This window comes from Phalangium opilio, unplaced genomic scaffold, assembly GCF_054372755.1.
Source record: "Phalangium opilio isolate 3A_F unplaced genomic scaffold, DU_Popi_V2 ptg000082l_1, whole genome shotgun sequence".
NCBI classification, from domain to species: domain Eukaryota; kingdom Metazoa; phylum Arthropoda; class Arachnida; order Opiliones; family Phalangiidae; genus Phalangium; species Phalangium opilio.
The window spans coordinates 15,929,839-15,946,999 of NW_028324189.1; the positions used below are offsets into that span (position 1 = coordinate 15,929,839).

General features: G+C 38.0%; 2 non-coding genes across 2 annotated transcripts; one reads left to right on the forward strand and one right to left on the reverse strand.

The window, feature by feature from the left end:
• Nucleotides 1-5,209: 5,209 nt before the first annotated feature.
• TRNAH-AUG (transfer RNA histidin (anticodon AUG)) lies at nucleotides 5,210-5,282 on the forward strand. The gene has a single exon. It is a non-coding gene; the product is annotated as a tRNA-His (tRNA).
• Nucleotides 5,283-5,563: 281 nt separating this feature from the next.
• TRNAS-GCU (transfer RNA serine (anticodon GCU)) lies at nucleotides 5,564-5,636 on the reverse strand. The gene has a single exon. It is a non-coding gene; the product is annotated as a tRNA-Ser (tRNA).
• Nucleotides 5,637-17,161: the final 11,525 nt, after the last annotated feature.

Sequence of the window (17,161 nt, forward strand, 5' to 3'; positions counted from 1 at the left end):
TCGTTACATTGCTTGAATTAAAGCAAAAAGTATAAAAATAATGGTTTCAGTGAATATATTTGAAAATAGTGAAGAAATACTCAAAGTATGCTTCTTTGGCCGTGAAACGTCGATTTTGAAAATGTTATTAAAAATCGAGGTACATTTTTATTTATTGTTCAATCGAGATGAAATCACTTTTAATGAGTGTTTTATAGGGAATTAAGCTGAGTTCGGTCAAAAAGTTCTCCAGAAAAAAATGAATTCAAAAAAGTACCGAAAAAATCGCATGTTTTTCTTCTTCAAGATACAAAATCCGTGACAACGATTTCTTATTTAAAATTGAATTTTAACAGTTTGTTGAATGAATATCGTTACATTTGCTTGAATTAACGCAAAAATTACAAAAATAATGGTTTCAGTGGTTATATTTGAAAATAGTGAACAAATACTCAAAATGTTTTTCTTAGGCCGAGTTACGTCGATTTTGAAAATGTTATTAAAAATCGAGGTACATCTTTATTTATTGTTCAATCGAGATGAAATCACTTTTATTGAGTGTTTTATAGGGAATTAAGCTGAATTCGGTCAAACATTTCTCCAGAAAAAAATGCATTTAAAAGTGTACCGAAAAAATCGCATGTTTTTTTTCTTCAAGATACAAAATCCGTGACAACGATTTCTTATTTAAAATTGAATTTTAACAGTTTGTTGAATGAATATCGTTACATTGCTTGAATTAAAGCAAAAAGTATAAAAATAATGGTTTCAGTGAATATATTTGAAAATAGTGAAGAAATACTCAAAGTATGCTTCTTTGGCCGTGAAACGTCGATTTTGAAAATGTTATTAAAAATCGAGGTACATTTTTATTTATTGTTCAATCGAGATGAAATCACTTCTAATGAGTGTTTTATAGGGAATTAAGCTGAATTCGGTCAAAAAGTTCTCCAGAAAAAAATGAATTCAAAAAAGTACCGATAAAAATCGCATGTTTTTCTTCTTCAAGATACAAAATCCGTGACAACGATTTCTTATTTAAAATTGAATTTTAACAGTTTGTTGAATGAATATCGTTACATTTGCTTGAATTAACGCAAAAATTACAAAAATAATGGTTTCAGTGGTTATATTTGAAAATAGTGAACAAATACTCAAAATGTTTTTCTTAGGCCGAGTTACGTCGATTTTGAAAATGTTATTAAAAATTTTCGTCAGGTATTGAGGAAAAACTTTGACTTTTTACTTCACATCTGAGACCTCACAACACCGCTCCCGGATGGGCTCGAACCACCAACCTTTCGGTTAACAGCCGAACGCGCTAACCATTCGCCACGGACGCCCAAAAATTAAATGGTCGTCAGGTATTGTGGAAAAACTTTGGCTATTTACGTTACATTTGAGATCCAAAAACACCTCTCCCGGGTGGGCTCGAACCACCAACCTTTCGGTTAACAGCTGAACGCGCTGACCATTGCGCCACTGAAGCCCAAAAATTAAATTTTCGTCAGGTATTGTGGAAAAACTCTGACATTTTACGTTACATCTGAGACGTCACAACACCGCTCCCGGGAGGGCCCGAACCACCAACCTATTGGTTAACAGCCGAACGCTCTAACCATTCAACAAACTGTTAAAATTCAATTTTAAATAAGAAATCGTTGTCACGGATTTTGTATCTTGAAGAAAAAAAACATGCGATTTTTTCGGTACACTTTTAAATGCATTTTTTTCTGGAGAAATGTTTGACCGAATTCAGCTTAATTCCCTATAAAACACTCATTGAAAGTGATTTCATCTTGATTGAACAATAATTAAAAATTTACCTCGATTTTTAATAACATTTTCAAAATCGACGTTTCACGGCCAAAGATGCATACTTTGAGTATTTCTTCACTATTTTCAAATATGTTCACTGAAACCATTATTTTTATACTTTTTGCTTTAATTCAAGCAAATGTAACGATATTCAATCAAAAAACTGTTAAAATTAAATTTTTCAATAAGAAATCGTTGTCACGGATTTTGTATCTTGAAGAAGAAAAACATGCGATTTTTTCGGTACTTTTTTGAATGCATTTTTTTCAGGAGAAATTTTTGACCAAATTCAGCTCAATTCCCTATAAAACACTCATTAAAAGTGATTTCATCTCGATTGAACAATAAATAAAAATGTACCTCGATTTTTAATAACATTTTCAAAATCGACGTTTCACGGCCAAAGAAGCATATTTTGAGTATTTCTTCACTATTTTCAAACATAACCACTGAAACCATTATTTTTATACTTTTTTCTTTAATTCAAGCAAATGTAACGATATTCATTCAAAAAACTGTTAAAATTCAATTTTTCAATAAGAAATCGTTGTCACTGATTTTGTATCTTGAAGAAGAAAAACATGCGATTTTTTCGGTACACTTTTGAATGCATTTTTTTCTGGAGAAATGTTTGACCGAATTCAGCTTAGTTCCCTATAAAACACTCATTAAAAGTGATTTCATCTCGATTGAACAATAATTAAAAATGTACCTCGATTTTTAATAACATTTTCAAAATCGACGTTTCACGGCCAAAGAAGCATACTTTGAGTATTTCTTCACTATTTTCAAATATATTCACTGAAACCATTATTTTTATACTTTTTGCTTTAATTCAAGCAATGTAACGATATTCATTCAAAAAACTGTTAAAATTCAATTTTCAATAAGAAATCGTTGTCACGAATTTTGTATCTTGAAGAAGAAAAACATGCGATTTTTTCGGAACTTTTTTGAATTCATTTTTTTCTGGAGAAATTTTTGACCGAATTCAGCTTAATTCCATATAAAACACTCAATAAAAGTGATTTCATCTCGATTGAACAATTAATAAAAATGTACCTCGATTTTTAATAACATTTTCAAAATCGACGTAACTCGGCCTAAGAAAAACATTTTGAGTATTTGTTCACTGTTTTCAAATATAACCACTGAAACCATAATTTTTGTAATTTTTGCGTTAATTCAATCAAATGTAACGATATTCATTCAACAAACTGTTAAAATTCAATTTTAAATAAGAAATCGTTGTCACGGATTTTGTATCTTGAAGAAGAAAAACATGCGATTTTTTCGGTACTTTTTTGAATGCATTTTTTTCTGGAGAAATTTTTGACCGAATTCAGCTTAATTCCCTATAAAACACTCATTAAAAGTGATTTCATCTCGATTGAACAATAATTAAAAATTTACCTCGATTTTTAATAACATTTTCAAAATCGACGTTTCACCGCCAACGAAGCATATTTTGAGTATTTCTTCACTATTTACAAATATATTCACTGAAACCATTATTTTTATACTTTTTGCTTTAATTCAAGCAAATGTAACGATATTCAATCAAAAAACTGTTAAAATTAAATCATTTGTGATGTCTCAGATGTGACGTAAAAAGTCGAGGTTTTTCCACAATACCTGACGACCATTTAATATTTGGGCTTCCGTGGCGCAATGGTTAGCGCGTTCGGCTGTTAACCGAAAGGTTGGTGGTTCGAGCCCACCCGAAAGCGGTGTTGTGAGGTCTCAGATGTAACGTAAAATGTCATAGTTTTTCCACAATACCTGACGACCATTTATTATTTGGGCTTACGTGGCGCAATGGTTAGTGCGCTCAGCTCTTATTCAAAAGGTTGGTGGTTCGAGCCCCTCCGGGAGCGTTTTGTGGGGTCTCAGATGTGACGTAAAAAGTCGAGGTTTTTCCACAATACCTGACGACCATTTAATATTTGGGCTTCCGTGGCGCAATGGTTAGCGCGTTCGGCTGTTAACCGAAAGGTTGGTGGTTCGAGCCCACCCGAAAGCGGTGTTGTGAGGTCTCAGATGTAACGTAAAATGTCATAGTTTTTCCACAATACCTGACGACCATTTAATATTTGGGCTTACGTGGCGCAATGGTTAGTGCGCTCAGCTGTTATTCAAAAGGTTGGTGGTTCGAGCCCCTCCGGGAGCGTTTTGTGGGGTCTCAGATGTAACGTAAAAAGTCAGATTTTCTCCACAATACCTGACAACCATTTAATTACTGAGCTTCCGTGGCTCAATGGTTAGCGCGTTCGGCTGTTAACCAATGGGTTGGTGATTCGAGCCCATCCGGGAGCGGTGTTGTGAGGTCTCAGATGTAACGTAAAATGTCATAGTTTTTCCACAGCACCTGACGACCATTTAAATTTTGGGCTTCCGTGGCGCAATGGTTAGCGCGTTCAGCTGTTATTCAAAAGACTGGTGGTTTGAGCCCTCCCGGGAGCGGTGTTGTGAGGTCTCAGATGTGACGTAAAAAGTCAAGGATTTTCCACAATACCTGACGACCTTTTAATATTTGGGCTTCCGTTGCGCAATGGTTAGCGCGTTCGGCTGTTAATCGAAAGGTTGGTGGTTCGAGCCCATCCGGGAGCGGTGTTGTGAGGTCTCAGATGTAGCGTGAAAAGTCAAACTTTTTCCATAATACGTAATAACCATTTATTTTCTGAGCTTCCGTGGCTCAATTGTTAGCGCGTTCGGCTGTTAACCAATAGGTTGGTGGTTCGAGCCCACCCGGGAGCGGTGTTGTGAGGTCTCAGATGTGAAAAGTCAAAATTTCACCTCAATACCTGACGACCATTTAATTTTTGGGCGTCCGTGGCGAATGGTTAGCGCGTTCGGCTGTTAATCGAAAGGTTGGTGGTTCGAGCCCATCCGGGAGCGGTGTTGTGAGGTCTCAGATGTAGCGTGAAAAGTCAAACTTTTTCCATAATACGTGATAACCATATATTTTCTGAGCTTTCGTGGCTCAATTGTTAGCGCGTTCGGCTTTTAAACAATAGGTTGGTGGTTCGAGCCCACCCGGGAGCGGTGTTTTGGGATCTCAAATGTAACGTAAATAGCCTAAGTTTTACCTCAATACCTGACGAACATTTCATTTTTGGGCGTCCGTGGCGCAATGGTTAGCGCGTTCGGCTGTTAACCGAGAGGTTGGTGGTTCAAGCCCATCTGGGAGCGGTGTTGTGACGTCTCAGATGTTACGTAAAATGTCAGAGTTTTTCCACAATACCTGACGAACATTTCATTTTTGGGCTTCCGTGGCGCAATAATTAGCGCGTCCAGCTGTTAATCGAAAGGTTGGTGGTTCGAGCCCACCCGGGAGCGGTGTTGTGGGATTTGTAATGTAACGTAAAAACCAAAGTTTTTCCACAATACCTGACGACGATTGAATTTTTGGGTTTCCGTGGCGCATTGGTTAGCGCGTTCGGCTATGAACCGAAAGGTTGGTGGTTCGTGCCCATCCGGGAGCGGTGTTGTGAGGTCTCAGATGTGACGTAAAAAGTCAGAGTTTTTCCACAATACCTGACGAACATTTAATTTTTGGGCTTCCGTGGCGCAATGGTTAGCGCGCTCAACTGTTATTCAAAAGGTTGGTGGTTCGAGCGTACCCGGGAGCGGTGTTGTGATGTCTCAGATGTGACGTAAAAAGTCGAGGGTTTTCCACAATACCTGACGACCATTAAATTAAATGGTCGTCAGGTATTGTGGAAGAACTTTGGCTTTTTACGTTACATTAGAGATCCAACAACAACGCTCCCGGGTGGGCTCGAACCACCAACCTTTCGGTTAGCAGCCGAACACGCTAACCATTGCGCAACGGAAGCCCAAATATTAAAAGGTCGTCAGTTATTGTGGAAAATCCTTGACTTTTTACGTCACATTTGCGACCTCACAACACCGCTCCCGGGAGGGCTCAAACCACCAGTCTTTTGAATAACAGTCCTTAGGATATGTTATAGTCCAAATTGTCCCCCATCTAACCATATTAAAAACATTGAGCTACGACAAACAAGGGCCGAGATATTAAGCAAAATGTTCGTCAACTTTGGTATCGTCTCACTTATTTTTATTATGTTACTTATGATTTTTGCACTAAACTTTGGAGGCTCATAACTCTTGTTCTACAAGAGATACTGGGATCTCCTTTGGATATGTTATAGTACTCTTTGCTCCCCATACAAGGATACTTTAAACTTGAGGCTACCTCAATATCGTCGTCAACTTATTTTTTGTCTCACTTATTGTTAGATGGTTACTTTTGATTTTTGAAAATAAACTTTGCAGGCTCTTAACTCTGTTTCTACTGGAGATACGGGGATGTCCTTTGAGTATGTTATAGACCAATTTGTCCCCCATCTAGCCATACTAAGAATTAGGGCTTCGACAAACAGTAGTCGAGTAATTAAGCTAATCGTAAACAAACAAACCCCTCCATAGGAAATACATTAGTCTAAATTCTGGAGGCTGGTAACTCTGGTTCTACCAGAGATACGGGGATGTAAATAATGTGACCTTGACACAAATGTTCGAATAATTATAAAAAAAAACTTCGCGGTTTCGAACCTGTGGCCTTCCGGGAGTGAGGCGGATGCGATAACCGCTACACTAAAGATATGTTATTATTTTTAATCGAAAGAACAGGGTCAAGTAATTAAGCAATACGTGAACAAGCAAACCCCTCCATAGAAAATGCATTAGACTATACTTTGCAGGCTCGTAACTCTGTTTCTACTGTAGATACGGGGATGTCCTTAGGATATGATATAGTCCAAATTGTCCCCCATCTAACCATACTAAAAACTTTGGGCTACGACAAACAGGGGCCGAGTAATTAAGCTAAACGTAAACAAACAACCCCTCCATAGGAAATGCATTAGACTATACTTTGCAGGCTCGTAACTCTGTTTCTACTGGAGATACGGGGATGTCCTTTGAGTATGTTATAGTCCAATTTGTCCCCCATCTAACCATACTAAAAACATTGAGCTACGACAAACAGTAGTCGAGTAATTAAGCTAATCGTAAACAAACAAACCCCTCCATAGGAAATGCATTAGACTATACTTTGCAGGCCCATAACTCTGTGTCTACTAGAGATACGGGGATGTCCTTAGGATATGTTATAGTCCAAATTGTCCCCCATCTAACCATATTAAAAACATTGAGCTACGACAAACAAGGGCCGAGATATTAAGCAAAATGTTCGTCAACTTTGGTATCGTCTCACTTATTTTTATTATGTTACTTATGATTTTTGCACTAAATTTGGAGGCTCATAACTCTTGTTCTACAAGAGATACTGGGATCTCCTTTGGATATGTTATAGTACTCTTTGCTCCCCATACAAGGATACTTTAAACTTGAGGCTACCTCAATATCGTCGTCAACTTATTTTTTGTCTCACTTATTGTTAGAAGGTTACTTTTGATTTTTGAAAATAAACTTTGCAGGCTCGTAACTCTGTTTCTACTGGAGATACGGGGATGTCCTTTGAGTATGTTATAGACCAATTTGTCCCTCATCTAGCCATACTAAGAATTAGGGCTACGACAAACAGTAGTCGAGTAATTAAGCTAATCGTAAACAAACAAACCCCTCCATAGGAAATACATTAGACTAAATTCTGGAGGCTCGTAACTCTGGTTCTACCAGAGATACGGGGATGTAAATAATGCGACCTTGACACAAATGTTCGGATAATTATAAAAAAAAACTTCGCGGTTTCGAACCTGTGGCCTTCCGGGAGTGAGGCGGATGCGATAACCGCTACACTAAAGATATGTTATTATTTTTAATCGAAAGAACAGGGTCAAGTAATTAAGCAATACGTGAACAAACAAACCCCTCCATAGAAAATGCATTAGACTATAGTTTGCTGGCTCGTAACTCTGTTTCTACTGGAGATACGAGGATGTCCTTTGAGTAGGTTATAGTCCAATTTGTCCCCCATCTAACCATACTAAAAACATTGAGCTACGACAAACAGGGGCCGAGTAATTAAGCTAAACGTAAACAAACAACCCGTCCATAGCAAATGCATTAGACTATACTTTGCAGGCCCATAACTCTGTGTCTACAAGAGATACGGGGATGTCCTTAGGATATGTTATAGTCCAAATTGTCCCCCATCTAACCATACTAAAAACATTGAGCTACGAAAAACAGGGGCCGAGATATTAAGCAAAATGTTCGTCAACTTTGGTATCGTCTCACTTATTTTTATTATGTTACTTATGATTTTTGTACTAAACTTTGGAGGCTCATAACTATTGTTCTACAAGAGATACTGGGATCTCCTTTGGATATGTTATAGTACTCTTTGCTCCCCATACAAGGATACTTTATACTTGAGGCTACCGCAATATCGTCGTCAACTTACTTTTTGACTCACTTATTGTTAGAAGGTTACTTTTGATTTTTGAAAATAAATTTTGCAGGCTCGTAACTCTGTTTCTACTGGAGATACGGGGATGTCCTTTGAGTATGTTATAGACCAATTTGTCCCCCATCTAGCCATACTAAGAATTAGGGCTACGACAAACAGTAGTCGAGTAATTAAGCTAATCGTAAACAAACAAACCCCTCCATAGGAAATACATTAGACTAAATTCTGGAGGCTCGTAACTCTGGTTCTACCAGAGATACGGGGATGTAAATAATGTGACCTTGACACAAATGTTCGGATAATTATAAAGGTCTTTGCATGTTCCAAGCAAAAAAAAAAATTCGCGGTTTCGAACCTGTGGCCTTCCGGGAGTGAGGCGGATGCGATAACCGCTACACTAAAGATATGTTATTATTTTTAATCGAAAGAACAGGGTCAAGTAATTAAGCAATACGTGAACAAACAAACCCCTCCATAGAAAATGCATTAGACTATAGTTTGCTGGCTCGTAACTCTGTTTCTACTGGAGATACGAGGATGTCCTTTGAGTAGGTTATAGTCCAATTTGTCCCCCATCTAACCATACTAAAAACATTGAGCTACGACAAACAGGGGCCGAGTAATTAAGCTAAACGTAAACAAACAACCCGTCCATAGCAAATGCATTAGACTATACTTTGCAGGCCCATAACTCTGTGTCTACAAGAGATACGGGGATGTCCTTAGGATATGTTATAGTCCAAATTGTCCCCCATCTAACCATACTAAAAACATTGAGCTACGACAAACAGGGGCCGAGATATTAAGCAAAATGTTCGTCAACTTTGGTATCGTCTCACTTATTTTTATTATGTTACTTATGATTTTTGTACTAAACTTTGGAGGCTCATAACTATTGTTCTACAAGAGATACTGGGATCTCCTTTGGATATGTTATAGTACTCTTTGCTCCCCATACAAGGATACTTTATACTTGAGATTACCGCAATATCGTCGTCAACTTACTTTTTGACTCACTTATTGTTAGAAGGTTACTTTTGATTTTTGAAAATAAATTTTGCAGGCTCGTAACTCTGTTTCTACTGGAGATACGGGGATGTCCTTTGAGTATGTTATAGACCAATTTGTCCCCCATCTAGCCATTCTAAGAATTAGGGCTACGACAAACAGTAGTCGAGTAATTAAGCTAATCGTAAACAAACAAACCCCTCCATAGGAAATACTTTAGACTAAATTCTGGAGGCTCGTAACTCTGGTTCTACCAGAGATACGGGGATGTAAATAATGTGACCTTGACACAAATGTTCGGATAATTATAAAAAAAAAATTCGCGGTTTCGAACCTGTGGCCTTCCGGGAGTGAGGTGGATGCGATAACCGCTACACTAAAGATATGTTATTATTTTTAATCGAAAGAACAGGGTCAAGTAATTAAGCAATACGTGAACAAACAAACCCCTTCATAGAAAATGCATTAGACTATATTTTGCAGGCTCGTAACTCTGTTTCTACTGGAGATACGGGGATGTCCTTTGAGTATGTTATAGTCCAATTTGTCCCCCATCTAACCATACTAAAAACATTGAGCTACGACAAACAAGGGCCGAGATATTAAACAAAATGTTCGTCAACTTTGGTATCGTCTCACTTATTTTTATTATGTTACTTATGATTTTTGCACTAAACTTTGGAGGCTCATAACTCTTGTTCTACAAGAGATACTGGGATCTCCCTTGGATATGTTATAGTACTCTTTGCTCCCCATACAAGGATACTTTAAACTTGAGGCTACCTCAATATCGTCGTCAACTTATTTTTTGTCTCACTTATTGTTAGAAGGTTACTTTTGATTTTTGAAAATAAACTTTGCAGGCTCGTAACTCTGTTTCTACTGGAGATACGGGGATGTCCTTTGAGTATGTTATAGACCAATTTGTCCAACATCTAGCCATATAAAGAATTAGGGCTACGACAAACAGTAGTCGCGTATTTAAGCTAATCGTAAACAAACAAACCCCTCCATAGGAAATACATTAGACTAAATTCTGGAGGCTCGTAACTCTGGTTCTACCAGAGATACGGGGATGTAAATAATGTGGCCTTGACACAAATGTTCGGATAATTATAAAGGTCTTTGCATGTTCCAAGCAAAAAAAATTTCGCGGTTTCGAACCTGTGGCCTTCCAGGAGTGAGGCGGATGCGATAACCGCTACACTAAAGATATGTTATTATTTTTAATCGAAAGAAAAGGGTCAAGTAATTAAGCAATACGTGAACAAACAAACCCCTCCATAGAAATTGCATTAGACTATACTTTGCAGGCTCGTAACTCTGTTTCTACTGGAGATACGGGGATGTCCTTTGAGTATGTTAGAGTCCAATTTGTCCCCCATCTAACCATTCTAAAAACATTGAGCTACGACAAACAGTAGTCGAGTAATTAAGCTAATCGTAAACAAACAAACCCCTCCATAGGAAATACTTTAGACTAAATTCTGGAGGCTCGTAACTCTGGTTCTACCAGAGATACGGGGATGTAAATAATGTGACCTTGACACAAATGTTCGGATAATTATAAAAAAAAAATTCGCGGTTTCGAACCTGTGGCCTTCCGGGAGTGAGGTGGATGCGATAACCGCTACACTAAAGATATGTTATTATTTTTAATCGAAAGAACAGGGTCAAGTAATTAAGCAATACGTGAACAAACAAACCCCTCCATAGAAAATGCATTAGACTATAGTTTGCAGGCTCGTAACTCTGTTTCTACTGGAGATTTGGGGATGTCCTTTGAGTATGTTATAGTCCAATTTGTCCCCCGTCTAACCATACTAAAAACATTGAGCTACGACAAACAGGGGCCGAGTAATTAAGCTAAACGTAAACAAACAACCCGTCCATAGGAAATGCATTAGACTATACTTTGCAGGCCCATAACTCTGTCTATACTAGAGATACGGGGATGTCCTTAGGATATTTTATAGTCCAAATATTCCCCCATCTAACCATACTAAAAACATTGAGCTACGACAAACAGGGGCCGAGATATTAAGCAAAATGTTCGTCAACTTTGGTATCGTCTCACTTATTTTTATTATGTTACTTATAATTTTTGCACTAAACTTTGGAGGCTCATAACTATTGTTCTACAAGAGATACTGGGATCTCCTTTGGATATGTTATAGTACTCTTTGCTCCCCATACAAGGATACTTTATACTTGAGGCTACCGCAATATCGTCGTCAACTTACTTTTTGACTCACTTATTGTTAGAAGGTTACTTTTGATTTTTGAAAATAAACTTTGCAGGCTCGTAACTCTGTTTCTACTGGAGATACGGGGATGTCCTTTGAGTATGTTATAGACCAATTTGTCCCCCATCTAGCCATACTATGAATTAGGGCTACGACAAACAGTAGTCGAGTAATTAAGCTAATTGTAAACAAACAAACCCCTCCATAGGAAATACATTAGACTAAATTCTCGAGGCTCGTAACTCTGGTTCTACCAGAGATACGGGGATGTAAATAATGTGACCTTGACACAAATGTTCGGATAATTATAAAGGTCTTTGCATGTTCCAAGCAAAAAAAAAAATTCGCGGTTTCGAACCTGTGGCCTTCCGGGAGTGAGGCGGATGCGATAACCGCTACACTAAAGATATGTTATTATTTTTAATCGAAAGAACAGGTTCAAGTAATTAAGCAATACGTGAACAAACAAACCCCTCCATAGAAAATGCATTAGACTATACTTTGCAGGCTCGTAACTCTGTTTCTACTGGAGATACGGGGATGTCCTTTGAGTATGTTATAGTCCAATTTGTCCTTCATCTAACCATACTAAAAACATTGAGCTACGACAAACAGGGGCCGAGCAATTAAGCTAAACGTAAACAAACAACCCGTTCATAGGAAATGCAGTAGACTATATTTTGCAGGCCCATAACTCTGTGTCTACTAGAGATACGGGGATGTCCTTAGGATACGTTATAGTCCAAATTGTCCCCCATCTAACCATACTAAAAACATTGAGCTACGACAAACAAGGGCCGAGATATTAAGCAAAATGTTCGTCAACTTTGGTATCGTCTCACTTATTTTTATTATGTTACTTATGATTTTTGCACGAAACTTTGGAGGCTCATAACTCTTGTTCTACAAGAGATACTGGGATCTCCTTTGGATATGTTATAGTACTCTTTGCTCCCCATACAAGGATACTTTAAACTTGAGGCTACCTCAATATCGTCGTCAACTTATTTTTTGTCTCACTTATTGTTAGAAGGTTACTTTTGATTTTTGAAAATAAACTTTGCAGGCTCGTAACTCTGTTTCTACTGGAGATACGGGGATGTCCTTTGAGTATGTTATAGACCAATTTGTCCCCCATCTAGCCATACTAAGAATTAGGGCTACGACAAACAGTAGTCGAGTAATTAAGCTAATCGTAAACAAACAAACCCCTCCATAGGAAATACATTAGACTAAATTCTGGAGGCTCGTAACTCTGGTTCTACCAGAGATACGGGGATGTAAATAATGTGACCTTGACACAAATGTTCGGATAATTATAAAAAAAAACTTCGCGGTTTCGAACCTGTGGCCTTCCGGGAGTGAGGCGGATGCGATAACCGCTACACTAAAGATTTGTTATTATTTTTAATCGAAAGAACAGGGTCAAGTAATTAAGCACTACGTGAACAAACAAACCCCTCCATAGAAAATGCATTAGACTATATTTTGCAGGCCCATAACTCTGTGTCTACTAGAGATACGGGGATGTCCTTAGGATATGTTATAGTCCAAATTGTCCTTCATCTAACCATACTAAAAATTTTGGGCTACGACAAACAGGGGCCGAGTACTTAAGCAAAACGTAACGAAACAAACCCCCTCCATAGGAAATGCATTAGACTATACTTTGCAGGCTCGTAACTCTGTTTCTACTGGAGATACGGGGATGTCCTATGAGTATGTTATAGTCCAATTTGTCCCCCATCTAACCATACTAAAAATAATGAGCTACGACAAACAGGGGCCGAGTAATTAAGCTAAACGTAAACAAACAACCTGTCCATAGGAAATGCATTAGACTATATTTTGCAGGCCCATAACTCTGTGTCTACTAGAGATACGGGGATGTCCTTAGGAAATGTTATAGTCCAAATTGTCCCCCATCTAACCATACTAAAAACATAGAGCTACGACAAACAAGGGCCGAGATATTAAGCAAAATGTTCGTCAACTTTGAAATCGTCTCACTTATTTTTATTATGTTACTTATGATTTTTGCACTAAACTTTGGAGGCTCATAACTCGCTCCCCATACAAGGATACTTTAAACTTGAGGCTACCTCAATATCGTCGTCAACTTATTTTTTGTCTCACTTATTGTTAGAAGGTTACTTTTGATTTTTGAAAATAAACTTTGCAGGCTCGTAACTCTGGTTCTACCAGAGATACGGGGATGTAAATAATGTGACCTTGACACAAATGTTCGGATAATTATAAAGGTCTTTGCATGTTCCAAGCAAAAGAAAAAACTTCGCGGTTTCGAACCTGTGGCCTTCCGGGAGTGAGGCGGATAAGATAACCGCTACACTAAAGATATGTTATTATTTTTAATCGAAAGAACAGGGTCAAGTAATTAAGCAATACGTGAACAAACAAACCCCTCCATAGAAAATGCATTAGACTATACTTTGCAGGCTCGTAACTCTGTTTCTACTGGAGATACGGGGATGTCCTTTGAGTATGTTAGAGTCCAATTTGTCCCCCATCTAACCATTCTAAAAACATTGAGCTACGACAAACAGTAGTCGAGTAATTAAGCTAATCGTAAACAAACAAACCCCTCCATAGGAAATACTTTAGACTAAATTCTGGAGGCTCGTAACTCTGGTTCTACCAGAGATACGGGGATGTAAATAATGTGACCTTGACACAAATGTTCGGATAATTATAAAAAAAAAATTCGCGGTTTCGAACCTGTGGCCTTCCGGGAGTGAGGTGGATGCGATAACCGCTACACTAAAGATATGATATTATTTTTAATCGAAAGAACAGGGTCAAGTAATTAAGCAATACGTGAACAAACAAACCCCTCCATAGAAAATGCATTAGACTATAGTTTGCAGGCTCGTAACTCTGTTTCTACTGGAGATTTGGGGATGTCCTTTGAGTATGTTATAGTCCAATTTGTCCCCCATCTAACCATACTAAAAACATTGAGCTACGACAAACAGGGGCCGAGTAATTAAGCTAAACGTAAACAAACAACCCGTCCATAGGAAATGCATTAGACTATACTTTGCAGGCCCATAACTCTGTCTATACTAGAGATTCGGGGATGTCCTTAGGATATTTTATAGTCCAAATATTCCCCCATCTAACCATACTAAAAACATTGAGCTACGACAAACAGGGGCCGAGATATTAAGCAAAATGTTCGTCAACTTTGGTATCGTCTCACTTATTTTTATTATGTTACTTATAATTTTTGCACTAAACTTTGGAGGCTCATAACTATTGTTCTACAAGAGATACTGGGATCTCCTTTGGATATGTTATAGTACTCTTTGCTCCCCATACAAGGATACTTTATACTTGAGGCTACCGCAATATCGTCGTCAACTTACTTTTTGACTCACTTATTGTTAGAAGGTTACTTTTGATTTTTGAAAATAAACTTTGCAGGCTCGTAACTCTGTTTCTACTGGAGATACGGGGATGTCCTTTGAGTATGTTATAGACCAATTTGTCCCCCATCTAGCCATACTATGAATTAGGGCTACGACAAACAGTAGTCGAGTAATTAAGCTAATTGTAAACAAACAAACCCCTCCATAGGAAATACATTAGACTAAATTCTCGAGGCTCGTAACTCTGGTTCTACCAGAGATACGGGGATGTAAATAATGTGACCTTGACACAAATGTTCGGATAATTATAAAGGTCTTTGCATGTTCCAAGCAAAAAAAAAATTCGCGGTTTCGAACCTGTGGCCTTCCGGGAGTGAGGCGGATGCGATAACCGCTACACTAAAGATATGTTATTATTTTTAATCGAAAGAACAGGATCAAGTAATTAAGCAATACGTGAACAAACAAACCCCTCCATAGAAAATGCATTAGACTATACTTTGCAGGCTCGTAACTCTGTTTCTACTGGAGATACGGGGATGTCCTTTGAGTATGTTAGAGTCCAATTTGTCCCCCATCTAACCATTCTAAAAACATTGAGCTACGACAAACAGTAGTCGAGTAATTAAGCTAATCGTAAACAAACAAACCCCTCCATAGGAAATACTTTAGACTAAATTCTGGAGGCTCGTAACTCTGGTTCTACCAGAGATACGGGGATGTAAATAATGTGACCTTGACACAAATGTTCGGATAATTATAAAAAAAAAATTCGCGGTTTCGAACCTGTGGCCTTCCGGGAGTGAGGTGGATGCGATAACCGCTACACTAAAGATATGTTATTATTTTTAATCGAAAGAACAGGGTCAAGTAATTAAGCAATACGTGAACAAACAAACCCCTCCATAGAAAATGCATTAGACTATAGTTTGCAGGCTCGTAACTCTGTTTCTACTGGAGATTTGGGGATGTCCTTTGAGTATGTTATAGTCCAATTTGTCCCCCATCTAACCATACTAAAAACATTGAGCTACGACAAACAGGGGCCGAGTAATTAAGCTAAACGTAAACAAACAACCCGTCCATAGGAAATGCATTAGACTATACTTTGCAGGCCCATAACTCTGTCTATACTAGAGATTCGGGGATGTCCTTAGGATATTTTATAGTCCAAATATTCCCCCATCTAACCATACTAAAAACATTGAGCTACGACAAACAGGGGCCGAGATATTAAGCAAAATGTTCGTCAACTTTGGTATCGTCTCACTTATTTTTATTATGTTACTTATAATTTTTGCACTAAACTTTGGAGGCTCATAACTATTGTTCTACAAGAGATACTGGGATCTCCTTTGGATATGTTATAGTACTCTTTGCTCCCCATACAAGGATACTTTATACTTGAGGCTACCGCAATATCGTCGTCAACTTACTTTTTGACTCACTTATTGTTAGAAGGTTACTTTTGATTTTTGAAAATAAACTTTGCAGGCTCGTAACTCTGTTTCTACTGGAGATACGGGGATGTCCTTTGAGTATGTTATAGACCAATTTGTCCCCCATCTAGCCATACTATGAATTAGGGCTACGACAAACAGTAGTCGAGTAATTAAGCTAATTGTAAACAAACAAACCCCTCCATAGGAAATACATTAGACTAAATTCTCGAGGCTCGTAACTCTGGTTCTACCAGAGATACGGGGATGTAAATAATGTGACCTTGACACAAATGTTCGGATAATTATAAAGGTCTTTGCATGTTCCAAGCAAAAAAAAAATTCGCGGTTTCGAACCTGTGGCCTTCCGGGAGTGAGGCGGATGCGATAACCGCTACACTAAAGATATGTTATTATTTTTAATCGAAAGAACAGGTTCAAGTAATTAAGCAATACGTGAACAAACAAACCCCTCCATAGAAAATGCATTAGACTATACTTTGCAGGCTCGTAACTCTGTTTCTACTGGAGATACGGGGATGTCCTTTGAGTATGTTATAGTCCAATTTGTCCTTCATCTAACCATACTAAAAACATTGAGCTACGACAAACAATAGTCGAGTAATTAAGCTAATCGTAGACAAACAAACCCCTCCATAGGAAATACATTAGACTGAATTCTGGAGGCTCGTAACTCTGGTTCTACCAGAGATACGGGGATGTAAATAATGTGACCTTGACACAAATGTTCGGATAATTATAAAAAAAAACTTCGCGGTTTCGAACCTGTGGCCTTCCGGGAGTGAGGCGGATGCGATAACCGCTACACTAAAGATATGCTATTATTTTTAATCGAAAGAACAGGGTCAAGTAATTAAGCAA